Source organism: Lissotriton vulgaris, chromosome 4_1, assembly GCF_964263255.1.
Source record: "Lissotriton vulgaris chromosome 4_1, aLisVul1.2, whole genome shotgun sequence".
Lineage (NCBI taxonomy): Eukaryota > Metazoa > Chordata > Amphibia > Caudata > Salamandridae > Lissotriton > Lissotriton vulgaris.
Window position 1 is genome coordinate 1,912,039,053 of NC_141691.1, and position 22,261 is coordinate 1,912,061,313.

Sequence of the window (22,261 nt, forward strand, 5' to 3'; positions counted from 1 at the left end):
TTCTGCTACTTATTCAATGAAATTTTCTGTAAAATCAAATTTGGAATTCTCTTAATATTTGATTGTGTATATATATCATTGTTGAGTTTTAGATAATATAATGAAATATTTATTGTATTTATTGGCTTTTATGAATTCCACCCTTGATTGAAGGGTTTTTATTGGTTTAACTGGGTTCTTAATTTTACTAATAAATTTCTCTGGCAGGGGTGTAGTGAATTTGCCAATTATGCAATAATTTAATGTGATTTGTATTCTCTACATATGATGGTTATACTTCAGATATTAGAGACACTGCTTATGATCTGCATTCTTATTATTATTTCTTTCAAAACAACTATTTGATAAGCTTACGACATCATGTTTTGCCACTTTTTGTGAAATTTTCGCTTCTGTTCATCTTATTTTAAATTGGATTTTTCAGACTAATGCTAGGTTTATTTCTGTATTTATTCATTGCACTTTGGGTGTACCTTATTATTGGCTCTTTTTTCTCCCTTGCAATACAATTTAAATGTGAAATAGATAATTACGGATTTATAGTTAATTTGAGCACTAGCCGCAGATTTCTTAACTGTAAATACTTTGTATGATATTATGTGTTATTTATTTAGCACTACAAAAATATAGTCTGTTTTCTATTTCCATATACCATTGGGAGTATCTATAATGTTGCCATGAGGTATTTAAGGGCGTGGGCTTTTCACACATGTCATGTGATCAAGGCCAGGGTAACCTGGTTGAAACGCGTCATGTTGGTGGAAAATAAAACTGCACTTTAAGTAACTACCTTTTGTTGCGGTCCGTTCCTGATTTGAGGCGCTGGGTGGAGGTTTTGCCCTGCTGTGCTGCTTCATAAGGATTTGGTTGTTATATATATATATATATATATATATGCCTATTTTGCACATAATGTAAAGATTTACAATCTGCATGACATGGCACTTTGCACTTTGCACTTTAGATGATAGACTGTTTTAGACCATAATCATGTATTTATGCAGATACAATCCTGTGCCAAACCATCTTAAATGTAAATGAATTACCATATTTATTTTGTGTATTCATATGAAGAGGATTTTCACTATGGCAGTCAAACCTTCGATGATATATAACCCAAACCGTAATAGTATTTCATCTATGTTTACTATTATCACATGGTGTGCACTAGCAATTTAAAAAACCAGCATGTAGGGTAAATGTGTGACTGTGAACAAGGGCTATCGCCCGAAACGCGTCAGTCTCGTATGCTGCCTTTGCCTAAATAAAGAAGAATTTGCCTTAATTTTGGGACTCGTGTCGTTTCCTGAGTCTGGGGCTCCAGATTTCAGTATTCGTGCTTTGCCTGCATATATATATATATATATATATATATATATCGAGCAGAACTCTTCTTCTTTGAATTTCCCTCACAGGACGCCAATGAAGAGCACGTACCACAGTTTATTAATACCTTCAGTTTATTTTAATCCTTTGTACAAACAGAAGGGGCAGCCATATATAAATATAGGTAAGCCTAGATTTCTATGCCTAACTCTACATATGTGTACCTTGGCGATATATATATATATAACTCCTACAAGGAGTCAGGAGGGGAGCTCAGGCATCTGAAGAGGGACGAATCCCGAAACGCATCATGCCTTAAGAATTACTGCATTAATTTACCTGTACACTGCCCACTGAGTCCCTCGTTGTCTTCTGTTTGGAGGCGACTGTTCTTTGATTGATATATATGTACATATATATATATATATATATATATATATATATATATATATATATATATATATATATATATATTCGGAATGAGATCCCAGCTGTTCAAGTATCACGCTAAAAGCATCCAGGCACTCACGGGCAAAGTTATATCAAAGCTTATTTATTCTGCATACATCTACGCGTTTCGGGAGTCAGGCTCCCTTGATCACGATGTTTTCCGCGTGTCAAAGCAATCACTTTTCAAAACATGGGAAGGGTGATGAGAATCAAAGAGGGACTCACAAAGGAACACACTGTTAGTGAAAATACAGCGGCCATTTTGACATTCTCCCCATACATTTGAGAGAGGTATTTTGATGTACAGAGCATTGATTATCCTTACTCAACACAGTATTTATAGGGGTATTTGAAACTGTTCTCAATAAATGAGACATTCTTAACAAAATCCCTTAGACAAACAGTTTCAGATTTTGTTAAAAAAAGTGCAAGTGCATGTTTATATTTCAGAAAAATACATTGGCTTGAATGTCCGCCAGTACCCAAATTGACTGAGGCAAGTGCCTTTTTCCATCAAAGCCAACCCTATATGTCAAGTAAGGAAGAATTCATCTATACCTCTCATATTGTCAAAACGCAACGATGTATCACATTTTGGCACAGTACAGTTCCAAGTAAATGTGTCCTGGCTCTGACAATCATAATACATTTCTTGTATTCCAGGGAACATAGCTTGTCGTAATGCTGTCAATCAATATCAACCTTATTACAATCATAAAGTGCAAGTGCTTTAGTCAGTAGATCATTGTATCATGTAAACAATTGGACTGGATATTGCACTAAGAAGATAGAAAGTGCTAGTGCTTAAACGATTTAGTACAAAAGTGCAAGTGCTTTAACTTCAAATACAGAACTTCATTGATGTAAACATTTCACTCGAGTTGCACACTCCCAAATATCCTTCAAAGTGTCAGTGCATATCCCAGGACAAAGACCAGCATTACTTCATTGCAACAAAATTATCCCTGAGCCAAAGTCTAAGAAGACAAAAAACCACCTCTTCTCATGAAAATATTAAAAGTAAAAGCTCAGATTTAGACCATTAAAATCACAAAGAAATTTTCATCTAAAAGAGAATTCAACATGAAAAAATCTAAAAATACGGTTCAGGAATTATCAAGGTTTAGAAAACAGTTCATAATATTTACAGGTCAACTCAGGCAGGTATAAAGGTCTTCATCCACGTTCAGGCCCTGAGGCTCCTTACAATTAAATTCTAGTATAAAGTAAGTCTCCAATCTCCTCAACTCACTTTTTCTATCCCCCCCTCTTTTCTTTTTTGGGACTTCTGCAATACAAGAGTATTGCAGACCTTCGGGGTTGCTTTGATGGTAAAGCTCAAAATGCATGTTTATATTTCAGAAAAATACATTGGCTTGAATGTCCGCCAGTACCCAAATTGACTGAGGCAAGTGCCTTTTTCCATCAAAGCCAACCCTATCTGTCAAGTAAGGGAGAATTCATCTATACCTCTCATATTGTCAAAACGCAACGATGTATCACATTTTGGCACAGTACAGTTCCAAGTAAATGTGTCCTGGCTCTGACAATCATAATACATTTCTTGTATTCCAGGGAACATAGCTTGTCGTAATGCTGTCAATCAATATCAACCTTATTACAATCATAAAGTGCAAGTGCTTTAGTCAGTAGATCATTGTATCATGTAAACAATTGGACTGGATATTGCACTAAGAAGATAGAAAGTGCTAGTGCTTAAACGATTTAGTACATACGATTTAGTATATATATATATATCCAAATCACCAAAGTTTGCCATTTTAGGAAAGCCACACGCAGGTAGGTTTCATCGTGTTTAATTCAAAGGCTGCAGCATGTTGAAGAGCAGTTTACAAAGGAAATAACCAGCCTGACGCGTTTCACGCTCTACGAGCGTTTCTTCAGAGGCATCATTAGCATACGCTGCGTGAAAGGCACTACTTATCTTGATTGTTCCCTGCCCCAGTGGGCGTTGGCTCTAGCTGAGCCTCATGGTCCTTGTAGTGCCTTGAGTTCAAACTCCAGTGAGTCGCCTTGCGTTCTGCCAATTAATAAGATAAAAAATAAAACCAAAGTTGGTGTCTGTAAATCGTCCTTTCAAAGCAAGCTGCACATTATGACCCTTGAAACACAACCTCCTGTCCACAAACTGGCTGCACAATAGCTCCAGCCTGGTCCATCCACAAATGGCGGGGCTTTCCCACGACCGGGCCGGCCGTCTATAAATCCAAATCACCAAAGTTTGCCATTTTAGGAAAGCCACACGCAGGTAGGTTTCATCGTGTTTAATTCAAAGGCTGCAGCATGTTGAAGAGCAGTTTATATCCATCCTGACGCGTTTCACGCTCTACGAGCGTTTCTTCAGAGGCATCATTAGCATACGCTGCGTTGGCTCTAGCTGAGCCTCATGGTCCTTGCAGTGCCTTGAGTTCAAACTCCAGTGAGTCGCCTTGCGTTCTGCCAAAAAAAATGGCAAACTTTGGTGATTTGGATTTATAGACGGCCGGCTTGGTTGTGGGAAAGCCCCGCTATTTGTGGATGGACCAGGCTGGAGCTATTGTGCAGCCAGTTTGTGGACAGGAGGTTGTGCTTCAAGGGTCATAATGTGCAGCTTGCTTTGAAAGGACGATTTACAGACACCAACTTTGGTTTTATTTTTTATCTTATTAATTGGCAGAACGCAAGGCGACTCACTGGAGTTTGAACTCAAGGCACTACAAGGACCATGAGGCTCAGCTAGAGCCAACGCCCACTGGGGCAGGGAACAATCAAGATAAGTAGTGCCTTTCACGCAGCGTATGCTAATGATGCCTCTGAAGAAACGCTCGTAGAGCGTGAAACGTGTCAGGCTGGTTATTTCCTTTGTAAACTGCTCTTCAACATGCTGCAGCCTTTGAATTAAACACGATGAAACCTACCTGCGTGTGGCTTTCCTAAAATCGCAAACTTTGGTGATTTGGATATATATATATATTTTTTTTTTTCTTTCTTCCAAATAATGTAGTTATAACTTTACTCTCTATGCTAACGTGACTTCAAGTTCAAGCTTTGTGAACATGTAAATACACTCCCAGTGTAAGCCTTGTAAACATGTCCATAGATGTACCATACACTCTCTGGATTCAAGCCCATACAGGGCCCCACAACGAGAACTGTACATAAATTGTATAATTTCTGTGTAGATAAATTTGTAAATATTTGTAATGTACATAGTTTGGATGTAGGCCGATAAAGGGCGCTATAATGAAAACACATAAAAAATGTAAAATATCTGCACAGACTATTGTGAAGGTTTGCACAAACTGACATTGACGAAGCTTTTTAGCGAAGCGCGTCTGTCGGGGGTGAAGGGGGTTTGGAAATAAATGGACTTTAAATCTTGACACCGGAGTGCTTGCCGTTTTTTCCGACGACATTGCTTGGAGTGTATGGCTATATATATATATATACAGGCGCAATTGATTCTGGGAACTGTAGTCCCATGTAACTGAACATCACATCAAAAAGACTGAGCAGCTAAGGTAACCTTTGAAAAATGAACACACTGTGTAAACGTTACTATTAACTACTGAATACAAACGGTACCCACCTCTGTAGCTGAATTGAACTTTGAAAACTTAAAGCCTGTCCCCTTAAAATCCGGAACAATACAGACATTAGTCCTCTTTCAGTGTTTAAAGTTACGTTCCTTTATAATCTGCAACGAACCCACTGATGTAAAAGCTGTCGGCATTTGATGAAGAGTCAAGGGACTCGAAACGCGTTATGCCTGAACTTTTTAATCTTAATAAAAACAACCTGAAAGAGTATTGCTGGTGTGGCCTGGATTGCGTCGCAGAAGCAGCGCGTGATGTTGTATGCATATATATATATATATATATATATATATTACCTACTGGCGGTCGCCAGTAGGTAGTTATAGTTAGGATTTTTTTCAATGTTAAATCTCAAAATTCTATTTGGAATAACTTTGGCACCGGTTGACGAATCTGCCTGAAAATTTCCTGAAAATGGCCTCGTCGAGTTCCGGTTCTTCCTTGAAAGTTTGGGGGGGATACGTCAAGCGGGGGCCGAGATAAAAGGGGGGTCCCAAAACGCGTTTTCCCCATGTTAATTTCCATAGGGCGGTCGATTTCACTTTTAACCCGAACGGCTGAATGGATTTCCACCAAATTTGGCAAAATTGTAGGGATTGGTAGCCTGATGTGCCTTTGCTATGTCTCAAGATATGTGCTGCAGTGGATTTTGAGTAATTTAGGTTACAAAAAATATATATATCTATAGCTGCGCACCGGTGCGCGCACCGGAGTGCGCTCCAGGCGCGTGACGCGAGGTGCGCATGGAAAGCTGATTGGCTCTTGGGTGTCTGCAAACATTCGAAACAGTCCAGAGCGGCCGCCATCTTGTGTCTCGGTAAAATCGAGACATAAGAGGTGGCTAAAACAAAGGGGGAACTGACCATAAGGCGTCAGGGATAGACCCATTTGACCCCCTAGGTTTGATGTGGGGGCTATAAAAGGGCCCCGCGGAGCATTTAAAATATATTTTTTTTTTCGTTTTGCGCGGGGGAAGCGCCCGGAGCGTAAAATGAGGGAAAAAGATGACAGAGTTTTTAAAAAAATGAAGTTTTTATTTAGAAATTGGAGGTAGTTCTAAAAAGAACTTTTTTTTTTCTTCTTTTTGTTGTTTTATATTTTTTTTGTGTTTTTTGAACTTTTTGAACTTTTTTTGGCTTTTCAAAACAGTTTTATATTTTTTTTGTATTTTTTTAGGGGGAGAAACAAAAAAAGGGAATTGAAACTGGAGCAAAAAAACAAAAAACCCAAAAAATTATTTCTTTTTGGGGCACTTGTGATTATCACCTGCAAGGACGATGAGCTTAACGCTTTTTTCGCCATAGGCGATAAGCTTGCCACATGCAGAACAAGTGATTTTAAAATCAGCAAATCTCGGCTGAATGCAAGGCATCACCTCGGATGTTTCTGGTTCTGATGAGGTGGGTTGGTTTCTTTGGGAGGGGGTCCTTGATGACTGGGGGAGGTTACTGGCCAGTTCCCTGAACTCTGCTCGAGAGTAGTTGTTTGGGTGCTTTCTGGTCATGTGCCGAATCATGGTATAGTTACCAAAAGAATATTTTTTGTTTGGGTTGCCCCGTGAAAGTTCATCATTGCAGATGAGGCAAGTCACCTTGGGCGCATTCACCTTTTTTTGCCCCTCTGGGATTGAAAAAAACTGCCATACAATGTGTGGTTTGGGTTTGTAAGGTGTATTTTCTTCTGGCAGCCATCTTCTTCTCCCCTCCTCCTCTTCCTCTTCCTCCTCCTCCTGTTCTTGACCACCAATATAATTTGGAGCTGGTCCTCTTGGTGGTTGTGGTGGTGGTGGTGGGGCAGATGCACCAGCTGATGCTAATACTGAAGCCATTATTTGGAGCAAAAAAGTAGAGAGAGCAACAAACAGGTCTTCCTCAGTCAAAGGACAAAGTCAGAATAAGGAAAAAAGGTGGGGTCTTTCATCATTTAGAAAAAAAAACTGTCCTGAACCAATGAGAAGTGTTATTTTCAGGTCACAAGACCAGGGGCTTCATCATTATGAAACTAAAACTGTTATGAACCAATGAAAAGTGTTATTTTCTGCTCACATGACCCGACGCGCTTACGCTACGCGCACGGGGGCGCGCAGCGTAAGCGCGTCGGAAGTTTACGTTGTGCGATCGTATTCGCTCGAGTACTTCCGGGTGCGCTTACGCCGTGCGTATCACGCGGTCGCGGCTACGCGATACGTCACGATCATGTTTTTGTTTGCGATATTGGCGCTCACGAGACGCTCCCCGGAGCGCGCCCGGGGGCGCTTTTCAGAAATACGCTTTTCGGGGCGCACTCCGGGGCGCGCTCTGGGAGCGCTCCCCCCAAAAATTAAAAAAAAAAAAATGGGATAATTGTAGGGACAGGTAGCCCTATTCTGAAGTGGTTTGTAAAAAAATTAACTTTATAAAAATATGTATTGTGCTACATTGGGCTTAATATATGTTAGAGCCAAAATGTAGCCCAAATGTAGCCCAAAGTAGCCCAATGTAGCCCAAAGATGGCCACCAGAGACTAAAAATTGTAAATGTAGCCCAAATTTCAACTAGATGTAGCCCAACTGTAGCCCAATGACAGAATGTACCAGAGTGTTAAAAAGAACAACTAGAGTGCTAACAGTCTTATTTATAAAGTGAAACTTATAGTTAGGAATTAGCATTAACAAAACCTATGAAATTCACTGAAAAAACCATAGGTTTCACACCAGTTATAGTTAGGAATTAGCATTTAAAAAACCTATGAAATTCACTGAAAAAACCATAGGTTTCACACCGGTTATAGTTAGGAATTAGCATTTAAAAAACCTATTAAATTCACTGAAAAAACCATAGGTTTCACACCAGTTATAGTTAGCTGGAAATTTTACTGATATAAAACCATTGAAATTCCCACGTTATAGTTAGTCGGACTCACTATAACTTGCGCGTGCAATGCACTGCTGATGACATCACATATTACATCACTCATGACATGGTGAGTGACATCACTCATGGCATCACTGATGACACCATCCAGTGAATATGTGTCTTTCTGAAAAATAAATATTAGTGAGTTATGTTTAAATATTTAAATACATATATTAGTGTTTCACATTGTGTATAAGTGGCTACATGTGTTGATAAGTAGCTACATGCGTATGTATATTGGTTATTTGATATTTTTATTAGTATCAGTTTGAGTGTCTATATAGTTTGGTGGGGGTATTACTTAGCACATAGATGCATGAGTGACTGACTCTTTGTTTGTATGTGTTTTGAAGACAGCATATGTACAGGACTGTATGGGTGGATGAGTGTCTATATGTGTTTGTTAGTGAGTGAATGACTGTCTCACTAGTGTCTTTATCAGTAACTACATATGTTTTAATCTAGTATATATGAATATTGATGTATATAAGTGAGTATATGTGAGAGTAAGAGATTGTAAGAGTTCCTGTTTAAATAAGTATGTGTTTCTATAAGTGATTGTTTAAGAGAATAAATATGTGTAATTTTCAATAGAAGTAAGGTGGAAGTGTGTGTATAACTCTATATTCAAATAAATGGTTGTTCAATAGTTTATTTGCACGTGTGAATATGTGTGTGAATAACTTTTGGATGAATGTCGGTGTGTAACAGGATGTATAGGTGTATCTCTTCATATGATGAGTGAGTATATGTTTGAGTGACTATATAGAACTGTTGGTGAATGAGTGGATGTGTATATAGATAGTGGAAGTACAGAATTGCTTGTTGTAACTGATATAGGTATGTCCATTTTTTGAAAAATTTCAGTTTCTATTTTTGAATATGTGTCTCAAGGGTTACTTTACACTGAGAGGAGGTCTGTCACTGTGTCACAAGGATGGTGTCATCAGTGATGTCATGAGTGATGTCACTCACCATGTCATAAGTGATGTAATATGTGATGTCATCAGCAGTGCATTGCACGCGCAAGTTATAGTGAGTCCGACTAACTATAACGTGGGAATTTCAATGGTTTTATATCAGTAAAATTTCCAGCTAACTATAACTGGTGTGAAACCTATGGTTTTTTCAGTGAATATATATATATATATATATATATATATATATATATATATATATATATATCGCCAAGGTACACATATGTGGAGTTAGGCATAGAAATCTAGGCTTACCTGTCAATATTTTATATTTGATATTTTGCCATTGATATTGTGTCCCATCGATATTATGGTGTCGATATTCAGGGTCAACACTCTTTTACAATCTAGCAATCCAAAACATGGTGTATTTAAGAGATTCCAATTATATTGTTATTTAGAGTGGGTAACTGCCCATTTCAATAATCACAACCCTTGTCAGGGTGAGACTTCCAAGTCTCTAAACTAACCTGAGCTCAACCCCCAGGTAGCTATGGTACGGAGCAAGCAGGCTCAACATAGGGCAATGGGTAAAGTACTTATGAAGAACAGAAAGAGCATCAAAGTCAAAATGTCAATCCCAAACCAAATTAGAAAATTAAAGTGAAAGTAAAAAACATAAAACACCAAACATCGAAAACAAGGGAAACCGGAGATATGATTTTTTTAGGCTGTACTTAGGAATATCGCGAAAGGGCGCTAGAAACTAATGATAGTCCATGGTCACTGTATACTGGGGCCTAGGCACAATTTCATCTTGCTGGAACATGGAAGGTACACACCAGGTTCATCCTGATAAAAGATTTTATCTCCCAACAGGCTCCTCTGGGATATTTGTAAGGTTTCTAGGACCTCAAAAGGAGCACTTACTGGTCGGTACTCACTCCAGCAGAGGCCACCAGCGAAGTAAAGGTGCTACTGGCCAGTCGTGCACTCCAGGGAAAAGGCCTTTTGCATCTTGTTGTTTTCCTAGAGCCACACAAGAGGCCACTCAACCGACTCCTGATGGCTCCTCTCAGGTCACAGACAGCATGTCTAGTTCTCTTTTGATCTTTTGCAGGTGTAGAAAGTGTTTTGAAGAGGTTTCCTGGGGGTGTCATGTATGCTTGCGACCAGCTCATAGCTGGGGCTGACATCTGGGCACTTCCTAACTAATGGGATTAAAGTTCCTGGGACCAATCATAGCCACTTTTCCAGTAGTTCCTCTTTGCCTTAATGCAAAAAGTCCCACAATGCCATATGTCAGGGCATGTTAAAGATGTTGAAATTCTTTGGCTACACTAAACTTGGGCTTTAAGGGCTGGGTGTGTGTTTGTGAGTGTTACATGGAAATCACCAGTGTGTTCCACATCTAATACTCAAATCCCGTTTGACACAGGTAGTCTCTCCATAATAAACTCAGAGACGAATGCCTAGTAGGACAAAAGCAGTGTTCTTGAGCATCCAGAAAGACAGATCCTCAAGAATTGTCTTGGCATCCTCATCACTTCATTTCAAGAGTTCCCCAAGGGTTACATGTGGATCAACAATCCTGTCAAGCAGGAATTGGAATGGTGGTGTTACAGAATGCAAACAGCCCCACTATTAATATTCCATGGAGCTCAAAGGAGTAGTCTCTGCCCAATCAGATCAATCTGTTGTTTGTTCCTGGGAAGCCTTCACACCTCATTCACACCTTATTTTTCATTTTATTTTTATTCCGTTGTTTATATAGCACGGCCATGACCCAATTAGGGTATCAGAGCGCTTTAGAAATCCATAGACTAGAATTTTCTATGGCATGTTTTACACAAAACTTTAAGCAACAGTAACAAGAGTAAATAATCAGATTGGGAGATTGAGACATTTGTGCTTACCACCACATACATACATGTCCTAACGATTACTAGAGATCTATCTGTGTTAACAAAGTCAGTGATCTAGAAAGTATCATAACGGTGTTGATAGAGCGCGCTTAATCAGGTAACCTTCGCTCTACTACCAGATATTTTTACCTACTACGTCCTATATCATTGACTTACCAATCCTTGTCGCTGGTACCTGTAACCTATTGGATCAGGGAGTTAGTTTTTAAAGATAGTTCAATAAACAATAGCATTTGCACTTATATAATAACCACATACTCGGGAAGTTTTAACACTCTTTATCTAAATTTCTTAAATGGTCATAATCCAAAGATTAAACACTACAAGATTCTAAATAATGAAAATCAAAACCAGAATATAACTATGCAAAATATGTATTTTTTTTAAAAAAACTTTATTTTTGTTGCAGACAATGATAGCATGGAACAGTTGTGTCAACAGTTACAAGAAAGCAACGACATTATATCAAAAAACATACTTCTGTATACACGGCCCATCAGCCCACAACCCGAGGGCCGGGCGGCGGTAGTTGGTAGTATGTAAGCCAGGTCTTGAACCCAGTCCTGTAACTGCACGGCAGGATATTGTGATCTGCTTTTCCGTTTTTTCTTAAATACATGTTACCCCCCAACTCCCCAAAGGATCCCCTCCCCCCAAAACTACGGCATTCATGACTAAAACATGTGTACACAGGTCGTTCACCTCATTATGGCACTCCTATTGGCAGATATAGCAGCGGTCGCTACGTAAATTAGGAATGACGCCTTGAGATACAAAACACAAAACTTCCCAGTTGTAACCTACATGTGCGTGTGCGGTCAGGCACTCCCCCAACTCACTGTTCTCCCCCACCCTCCCCACCGACCTCACCGCCCTCCTCCTCAGACTCTGTGTCCCCAGGGGTGAACAACTCCGCACTCGTACCATCCGAATCTTCGGCTTCCTCACCCACCACTCGCATCATTCTCCACGCAAGCAGGTCGTCCTGCAGTTTCACATCTCTACGCACGGTCTGCATAAAGGTTTCCTCCGCCAGGGACCATTCCCCCACATCTCTAAGCCAATGTGACATCTCCGGGGCCCTCTGTCCCATCCACGTGATGGCCACCCTCCTCCTTGCCAGTACTAGAAGTAGCTGTAACATCTTGTAGGGCAGAGTACACTTCCTGGGATTGGGGACCAAGGCTAACAAGCAGTGAAGGGGGGTCAGCTCCATCCGGAGTTCAGTAACTCTACAAATGTGCGCCACCACTGACTGCCAGAAGGCGTAAACCAGTGGGCAGTCCCATGCTAGATGAAGAAAGGAGGCCCCCGGCGCGCCACACCTAGGGCAGTTATCGCGCTTGTCCGGGGCAATACGCTTCAAGGCAACTGGAGTCACATATGTTCGGTGTAAGAAGTTAAAGTGTATCAATTTGAACCGTGCGTTGCACAACACCTTCCGGGTGAGGGTACCAATGCGTTTGCGCTGTGTTGGGTCTAAAGCAACTCCTAGGTCAGCCTCCCAGGCCGCCCACGCCGGAGGAACCGGTGGGGTGGAGTCCTGCCTCATGGCTGAGTACAATAGTGTTATCAGACTCCTGCCCCTACCACAGGAAAGGATAATATTGAGGGTATGGGACACAGGGGGCGCATCAGGGAATTGCGGCCAAGTATCTCGTGCCATTGCACGGAGGCCCCTGTAGTGTAGGAACTGTCCCTTCCCGAGTCCGAACGTCTCCGTCGCCCGTTCGATAGATAGGAACGTGTCGTCCGGGTAGAGATCTGCCAACAGCTCGCATTCACCCGCTCTCCAGTCATGGAAAGGCATGTGTACCTCCATGTCCACCACTGGGGCCATGATCCATATCGGCAACTCCCTGTGAAAGGGAGCCCTCCGTAGGATTTTTTCCACAACACGCTGCCAAATGGCTGCGGTGTGGCGCACTATGTACGGCAGCGCCGCATCCGCGCCCCTGCCGCGCATCAGGGCCATCTGCACCGCCCTTTCATCCGCACTCCCCGCAAGGAGCCGTAGTTCCCAGGTGTCTGCTTCCGCGAACCACCTGGCAGCTGGCAACAGCTGAGCTGCATAGTAGTAGAGGTCGAATCTCGGTGCCTCCAATCCCCCCTCCTCCCAGCTGCGGACCACCGTGTGCAAGGCAACTCTACTACGCCTGCCCGCCCAGAGTAAAGACGTAAGGAGAGTATTAAGAGTGCGGAACATCCGCGGGGGAAGAGGGCACAACGAATTCTGTAACACATACAGTACCCGCGGCAGCATCACCATTTTTGCCACTGCCAGACGTCCCATCAGGGAGAGAGGCAATGTGTTCCAGAATGCCACTGATTGTTGTAGAGAGTGCACCACCCTATCCGCATTGCGGGCTAGCAATTGTTCGTCCGACGATGCTACCTGAATCCCCAGATAGCGGAAGGCCTCCAGTTCCCACCGCAGACCCAGGTGGGGCAAGACCCCGCGCGCGTCCCCATTACATCCCGCTAAGGGGAAGATCAGGGACTTCCCTGCATTGATACGCAGGGCTGAAGCTGCGCCAAAACGGTCCAGCAGCCGTAGCAAAACCGGTAACGCGTCCTGCGGAGATGTTAAATAAAACAGCGCGTTGTCCGCATACAAGGACACCGTGTGGACATTACTCCCCACTTTGATTCCCCATTGGGCCATTGTGGTACGGACTTCCACCGCCAATGGCTCAATTGCCAGGGCGAACAGGAGCGGCGAGAGAGGGCATCCCTGCCGGGTGCCTCTCTCCAACGCCCAGTCCTCCGAGCGTGCGGCCCCAAGTCTGACTCTGGCTCGAGGCGCCCGATACAGTATCTGGATCCACTTGCGAAACTCGGGCCCCAATCCCACCTGTTGAAGCACCTCTGATAGGTATCCCCAGCTAACCGTATCAAATGCTTTGGCCAAGTCTATCGAAACCAGGACCTGGGGATCCTCTCTACCGCGCACCTCATGCATAACATGGGTTAATCGCCGCAGATTCATCGCGGTGTTGCGTCCGGGGATAAACCCACACTGGTCCTGGTGAACCAACTGGGCCATGTACGGCGCCAACCGAGCGGCTAAGAGTTTGGTCAGGATCTTGACATCCGTATTAATCATTGTGATAGGGCGGTATGCCGCAGGGTCACAACCATCACCACCCGGCTTTAGAAGCATGCAGATCTCGCCCTGGTACATCGTGGGCGGGAGAGCTCCATCCTCCAGCGCTGTACGGAAGACCTGGAGGAGGAGGGGGCCGAGGACGTCTCCGAATGCGTGGTAGAACTCGGAAGGAAACCCGTCTCCCCCTGGGGATTTCGCCGTCGGTAGGCTGGCCATAGCCACTCGCACTTCGTGGAGGGTCAAAGCCCCATCTAATTCTTCCGCCACTTCGCTCGGAAGGGCCGGAAGGGTCACTCCACGGAGGTAAGACTGATAGGATGCTTCCGTGACCAGCGGGTCTGCCGTATACACCTGCTGCAGGTGGGATTTGAGAACCCGCAATATACCGGACTCCGAATGCACCATGGTCCCGTCAGGGCCCCTCAGGGCCAGTATCCAAACCGGCGCCGATTCTTTCCTCAAAATCCAGGCCAATAATCGGCCGGATTTGTCCGCCTCCCTGTGGAGACGCTGTCTGAATTGACCCAGCGTGTATCTGTCGAGGCGCGTAAGTATATCGTGGACTTGCTCCTGGGCTTCCCGCTCCAGGGTTCTGGTTCCCCAGGATTTGGTGAGGCCTGGCGAGTCCGCAGAGTGTCTTCAGCCTCCCTCAGTTCGCGGGTCAGCTGTCGGCGGACCCCATAAGTAAGAGCCATGCATTCCCCTCGCACCACCGCCTTCAGGGCGTCCCATTTCGTTGACAGAGGCACGTCGTCCCCCTCCCAGTTCAGGTCGACGTAGTTAGTGAGTGTTGTCTGCACATGATCTCTACCCATTTGGGTCCTGCAGTAAGTCCGCAGGCATCCGCCATGTACGGGGGCGGCAGGGCTGGTCGATGTCCTGCGTAGCGCACAACACCGGGGAGTGGTCAGACAGAAAGCGGGCCAGATGGGTGACCTTTAGGGAATACGACGCGTCTATATTCGCGGCGAGGACCTTATCCAGTCTGCTATGGGTGTTGTGTGTAGGAGTGTAACAGGTGTACAGTTTCTGCGACGGGTGACTCTGACACCACACATCTACAGCTCCCAAGTTCGCCATGACCTCGCGCAGTCTCGCCGTCATGCGAGGTTTCGTCCCCGCACGGGAAGGATGTCTGTCCAGGACCGGGTCCAAGACACAATTAAAGTCCCCGAACCACAGGAGAGGGCTGTCCACGTCCGACACTAAGATGTTTTGCATTTGTGGGTAGAAGGTCGCATCGTCCACGTTGGGTGCGTATGTATTAAGGAGTGTAAGGTCCCTGCCATTCAACTTCACCCTCAGCAGCAGGTATCTGCCCTCGATGTCCGCTTCCGCATACTGTACTGCAAGGGGGACCCCGGGTGCTACCCAGATCAAGACCCCACGCGCATATGTCGAAAAGGAAGAGTGAAAGACCTGACCCCGCCATTTTTTAGCCAGCTTTTGCGCCCCCTCCTCATTCAGATGTGTTTCTTGTAAACACGCAATCGAAATGGCATGCCTCCCGAGGAAAGACAGGACCCTATAACGTTTGGCACAAGTGCCCAACCCCCGCACATTCCACGTTAAGAATTTGTATCCCATTTTTCCAGTAAGTGCCCCGCCAGGCCATGTAGTCTGCTGCCAAAATATTGCCTCCTAGGGGCCTGAACAGTGATACACATGATGCCTATACCAACATTTTTAAACAGTACCCCCCCATCCTCCCTCCCCCTCAACGTTGCAACATTTGCAGAACACTCCCTCCTCCCCCCACCCACGAGCAGGATAATGACAACAACCCAACCTGTCAACCCACCCTTCCCCCGCTGGTGCCAGGACGTGCACAGCCTCCCCACATACCCCCCACAACCCATCACACACTCACACAACAATGAACTGCATACACCTCCCCCCCCCCAGCTCCCTGCAAGACCCAATGCTCACATTGTATATGACCGGCTCCGGCCCAGCCATAGTCGACCATGCAGGACCAAGTCCGACAGTAGGACCCCCGCCTCCCAAATATCAATCAATACCCACATTGCAAATTTACCAGCCACCGTCTTCTCCCCATTATATAAAGTCTGGTGGCTCCGGGTACAATGTCACTCCAGTGTCCACCTATAGCCCTCTCCACCCCGGGAGCCACCGCAGCCATCCAAAGACAAAGTACATAGGGCTTCTACCTCACCTCAGGGTGGGCCATTCACCTCCAGGGCCCCAGCTCCCCCAGTCTCCTGAATCACCAGGTCCGATGGTGCCATGTCCCTCACCGCAGCTTGTATCGTGTCCGGGACCAGGATTTCCGCAGGTTCCAGCGGATTTTGAGACTCCGCCCTGGCCCCCCGCAGCAAGGGTTCCAGGAGCATTCCGCCATCAGCCCCAACCGTGATTCTAGGTTCCTCCGTGTGTTCCGACGTGGAGCGTCGTCTCTGTCCGCCCCGGGGTCTCCGCTGTCGCTGGGGATGGCTCCCCCAAGTCTCCTTGGACCCACCACGGGCCCCCGGTGGAACCCCATCTCCCCTAACCTCCAGCCATTCCCAAACTTCCTCCGGAGATTCAAAGAAGTGTGCCTTACCCTGAGCCAGCACCTTGAGTTTGGCGGGATATAGCAACATATATTGTAACTCCATCGCCCGGAGCTTCTGCTTAACCCCCAGAAAGGATTTCCTCATCTCCTGAACCTGGTGGGTATAGTCCGGGTATATTGAAATCCGACTATTTTCAATGGCCAGGTCCGGGTTCTCCCTTGCTGCTCGCAGGATGCAGTCTCGATCCCGATAATTCAATATCTTGGCAATCAGAGCTCGCGGCGGGGCTCCCGGTTGTGGCGGGGGAACCAGGGCTCGATGAGCTCTCTCGATGACAAACACTTCTGAGAGACCCTGCGGGCACAGCTTCGCTCTAATCCATGTTTCCAGAAAGCCTTCAGGGTCTCCAGCCTCCAGTCTCTCCGGGACCCCCAGGACTCTAATGTTGCTGCGACGCGCCCTCCCTTCTGCGTCCTCAGCTCTCCGTTCCAGGGCACCAGTCGTTGCCGTAAGGTGTGTGACCGTCTTCCGGAGAGAGGCCACCTCCCCCTGTAGTTGCTCGATATTGGCCTCCGCATCTGTGACTTTGTCCGCCACCTTACGGAGGTCTGTTCGCAGGAGGTTGACGTCGATGGAGACTGTTTCGATTTGCCTCTCCAGCGCTGAGTGGGAGCCCTGAATAGCCTTTAGGAGTTCCGCACGGGAGGGCTCACCGGGGTCCCCGGGCTCCTCATCCTGGCCCGATTGGCGCGTAATCCTTTGGGGCGGCAGTCTTTGCGTGGTGTACTGGGTGATCGTATTGGCCTGTGACGAGCGGGACGCCCTGTCTTTACGCATCCTCGGAATGATCCCAATGCGGGGATGGCCCGCCCGTAGAGTAGTAGCAAGTCCACCTCCGCCTCCACCCAGCCGGTGGAACGTTCCGTGTGGAGTCGCGCTCGAGCTCTCACCCTTGCACAGTCAGCCGGGCGTCCCCGCTCTCCCAACACTCCCGTCACAGGCAGGTCCCAGGGACCGCAGGCACCGTCAGGAAGCTTCTTGCACCGGCAAGGGGGGTCCGGCAACCACACCCCACCAGCGGGGCGGCGCGATCTCGTCGAGTGTCCCCGTGGCCTCCAGCGGGTGCGACTCTGTGTCTCTCCGTCCAGCCGGGCCCCACCGGAAGCAGGCCACTCTATGCTCCGCACCCGGCCCGTGCGGGCGGCGTAGATCGTATGCCCCGATCACCCAGCCTGTAGTTAGGTAGGGGGGGGGCCCTCAAGGCGCTCCACTCCGGCGCCCCAATCAGGAGTCCAGTCTGTACCCCTCAACCAATGTTACCTCCAGCGGCCCGGGGCCTCCGCCGAGAGTCAATGGGGGGATCTCGCCCCCTCCTCCCCGCACCTCAGGAGGCAGGTAGGCCCGGAGGAACCGGGTCAGCCCCACGTAGATTGACAGGGGCTTAGTGTTGGTGCCTGCGCTGTCCGCGCCGCTCGCCTGTGCACCTCTGGGCCCCCAGCCTGCTCCTATCCCACTGTCACACAGTGTCTGCTGGGACCCCGATCGGCAGGTGCCGCCGGTCACTCACCGTCTCCACAGCCCGTCGGCCGACCTCAAGATGGCGGCCCGGTGGGGGGAGGGGCACGCTCCGGTCCTCAGCTCTCTCGTCGCTCCTCCGTTGCCAAGATAACGGACCCTCCCCCAGGTAGGGGGGCGGCACAGCTGGTCAAGCGCGCTTCAGGGCGCCCTCCCGGGTCCGGGGCCCCCTAACCTTCACTCGGCGCCCGCGGCCTGCTTCACCGGGGCCAAAACTCCTCCCGGGGCGTCCCACGGTCCAGCGCCGCTTATCACGCCCTCGCACTCGGCGTCGTCCCCCGGGTCAAGGTCCAGACCCGAGGCAAGCTCTGAGATCGCCCCGCAGGCCCTCCACAGCAGTCCAGGATATGGCCTCCCCTGGCCGACCAGGCCCAGACCGCGGCCTCGCGTAGGCGTGGTGGCCGCCTCCGGACCACCGGAGTTGCTTCGCGGTCACTCCTCTACTCCCGCCGGCTGAAATTCGGCAGGGATGATCCCCGCAGCTTCAGGGATTCCTCCGGTCTATCCGGGCTTCTCACCGGAGCCTGGGCAGGATTTTACACAGGATTTACGGGTCCGCAGGACGGGAGCCGGCAGAGCTCACGTCCTGTCGGCCATGCTGCTTGGCCACGCCCCCGCAAAATATGTATTAAACTGATTTCGATCCTCTAGCAACAGAGCACTTGAATGAAGAGGTCAAATAACTCACCTCGTTGTTGCGATCTATGAGTCTAATTAATTGAGCAATGGCAGTGCAACAAATTTGAAGGAACTGGGAGCTGGCGTCAGTCCTAGCATCCACTTGTGTGGGAACCACCGGGAATGTCATATAGCCAATAGCGCTTACCTAAGGGCAAAGACGCTGCAGGAGTAACAACTAGACTCCTCAATGCTCAAACGTGTTTGAAACATCACGGGACAACAGATTCAAACTGTGTGATGAGTGCTGAGTAAGAAGGGGGTGAAAATTAAGAATTAGACATTGTTTGGACCCAAACATTTGAACTGGGACGCCTCAAAGTAAACATTGCATATAGATGGACTACCATACAATTATATTATCAATGGATACCAACACACAGATACATTTCAACAATTACTTCCATTTTAAGACAATACTTAACTAACAAGTTGGGCTAACAGAGCTCAATAAGTTAAAAAGAGTGATTCCTAGGGCTTAGGGGAAAACTCTGAACAGCAGTTACTCCCATATAAAACAATGCATCACAAAAAAGTTGGGCTAACAAAGCTCAATGAATTAAAAAGTGTGTTTTCCAGAGCTTATGGGAATACTCAGACCAGCAGTGACGTAGCAGAATGGGCACAGATATTGTGTTAAATCTTTCTGTACTTAGTCCGTTGGATACTGAGTCACATTTGAAAATCCATTTGCATTCAAGTCTGTTCAAAAGGTGTTGGTTGTTTTCTCCTCTTCGTTGGGGTCTCAAGAATTCAATTATTTGCCAAATGAAGTCGTTCTCAGTGTGGCCCCTTTTTCCATAGAGTGCAAGCCCTATATCATAAGGAATTTTTAAAACTTCTTTGGGGCTTCAACTAGCTTCGTTCTTGCAGCATCCCTGGACTGCTTTGCACAATGGCGTCCCTTAAAGATGGCGCCCTTCTAAATGTAATTAAAGGATGTTTAAGTACCAGCTTCCCAATTACCGGATCTGAGTTTACCACCTGCCAGTTTTTTCTAAGGATGGCTCTCAACTCCTACTCTTGATTGTTAAATGGTGTTAAGAACCTTATAATTCCCTGTCCTTTTTGGTCTTGCTTTTGTCAGATTTGGAAAACAAAATAGCTTCCCTTTTTTTCTGCCTTATGTGCCTCCTCCAAATTTGTGGGGCTATATCCCCTCTGCTCAAACATTCTTTGTATTTCACTTTGGCACACTGATAAATCAATTGTAGTGGTACAATTCCTTTTCACACGTAACATTTCGCCATACGGGATACCCATCTCATTGTGGTACGAGTGGAAGCTGGATGCATGAATGGTTGTATTCCCTGCTACTTTTTTCCTGTGCAACCTTGTTCACCCTAAATTCTTGCACATAGACCTCTACATCTAGAAATTTTACATTAGTTTCACTAATGTGAAACCTAAATTTATGGTATTAATATACAGATCCTTAACATACTGTTCTGATGACTCTACTGAGTCCTTCTACACCACAAATACATCATATTTAAATCTGGTCCAGACTATGAGGTTATTCTTCACATGGAAGACAACATGCACCAATGCATTTCGAGTGAGGACGCACGTTCAGACAGGGCTTGTTACAGCACTGCATGCTGTTTGTTTCGATTGTTAAATTTCTATAACCATTTTGTTCAAAATGTGTAATTTGAGTGCATTTCAACCATTGCTAGAATAAGACACAGTAATGCCATATTTATAGTATGAAATGCAGGGAGTGGAAATTGGGAGAATTTACAGCTTATATCACCAACGTTTATCATATCATCAACTTCAACGGTAGCAATACTGGAGAGAAGCATCATCTCCCATTCCTGGATGTACTACTCCTCATTAATAAACAGACATTTTAAAGAAATGTGTACTACAAGCCTACAGATGCTCCTTTGCATCTAAACTCCACTCCATGTCACCCACACCACAAAAACCTCAGCATGGTCTACCAAAAGTTCCCACAGTATCCCTTTTCTCCTGTCCATAGTCAGTAAGCAACTCAGCTACACATGAACCCATCTGCTAATAACTATCAGAGCCGCGCTTGGGATCACGACCAGTGACACTTGCTCCTTGCTCCAAATACATGTGCTTCCTAGGGATGAATCCCTTCAAACAAGAGTCTCCATTGCACAAACGATTTTACACTCATCAGAGATTTTATATTCAGTGTTATGGAAATCTAAACTATGGACAATGCTCATGCACAGATGTTAGGTGTCTTTAGACGTTACACTATATGTTGATCACAATGAAATGTTGTATTGCTTATGGACGTGTGAATGAAGGCCCTTCCCATTCACACATGGGCAAATTCTCCTAAAACATGAAGCACAAATGTAACTTGATCAGGACATTCCTCTCCCATTGTCTAGATGGATGTGAGATTCCTCTTGCTCTTTTGAACAACTAGTGATACTAAGTCTTTTTCTTCTACTTTAGCAACGATTACCACCTCTACCAGATGCATAGGCAATCATTCATTCCCAGATTCCAAGGAGAATCCGAACTCTAGCAGACTATTGCTTGGAGATCTGCCATCCTTCAATTGTAAACAATGCAAAACTAAGATAACATGGGTCGTCTGTTACAGGGGTGAGCCCTCTGTGACCCCTGCACAGAGACATGCATTTACAGAACGCTACTCCTGAAAATGGATTGAAAACTAGGCCTGAAACTTCAGGGCTCCCAAAACAGCAGGACAGTTAGACTCTCAATAAGAGCTAACAGAACTTCCCCTACCTTGTTTCCAGTGACAGTATAGGGGCATCCCTAGTGTCCCCTATGTAACTGGGTTATAGATGCCCTATGGCATCAGGTAAGTGGAACTCTCTGTGCTCCCTCTCAAGAAGCATGATATACCAGGTGCCACACTTTCTGTGTGTCACTCCAAGGCGATTGTGACTATGTGCTCAATCCGGCAACATGAGCAGTGCAAGATTGTCAAATATACTCCCCTGATTGCCAGGATCACGTCAGGGCGTGGGTTTTATATTTTTCCACAAACTTTCACAGGAGTTGCACCGACAGCAGAGACTCCTTCTGCAATCTCCAATGATACATGGGGTTCGAATAAGGGGCATTAACACTTTTAACTCTTCAAGGCCACGTTCACTAGTCCAGTGCAAGGAGACTTGGCGGAATGCACAGGGAGTTATGCAAGGTATTGTTAAGTCGTTGTATTTCCATTGGTAGTCCACCATTTCAGCATCTCCAGATTTTCACCTATAAAAGTTTGTGTGAAAATCTCATAAACGCTAGAGCTTCTCCAGGCA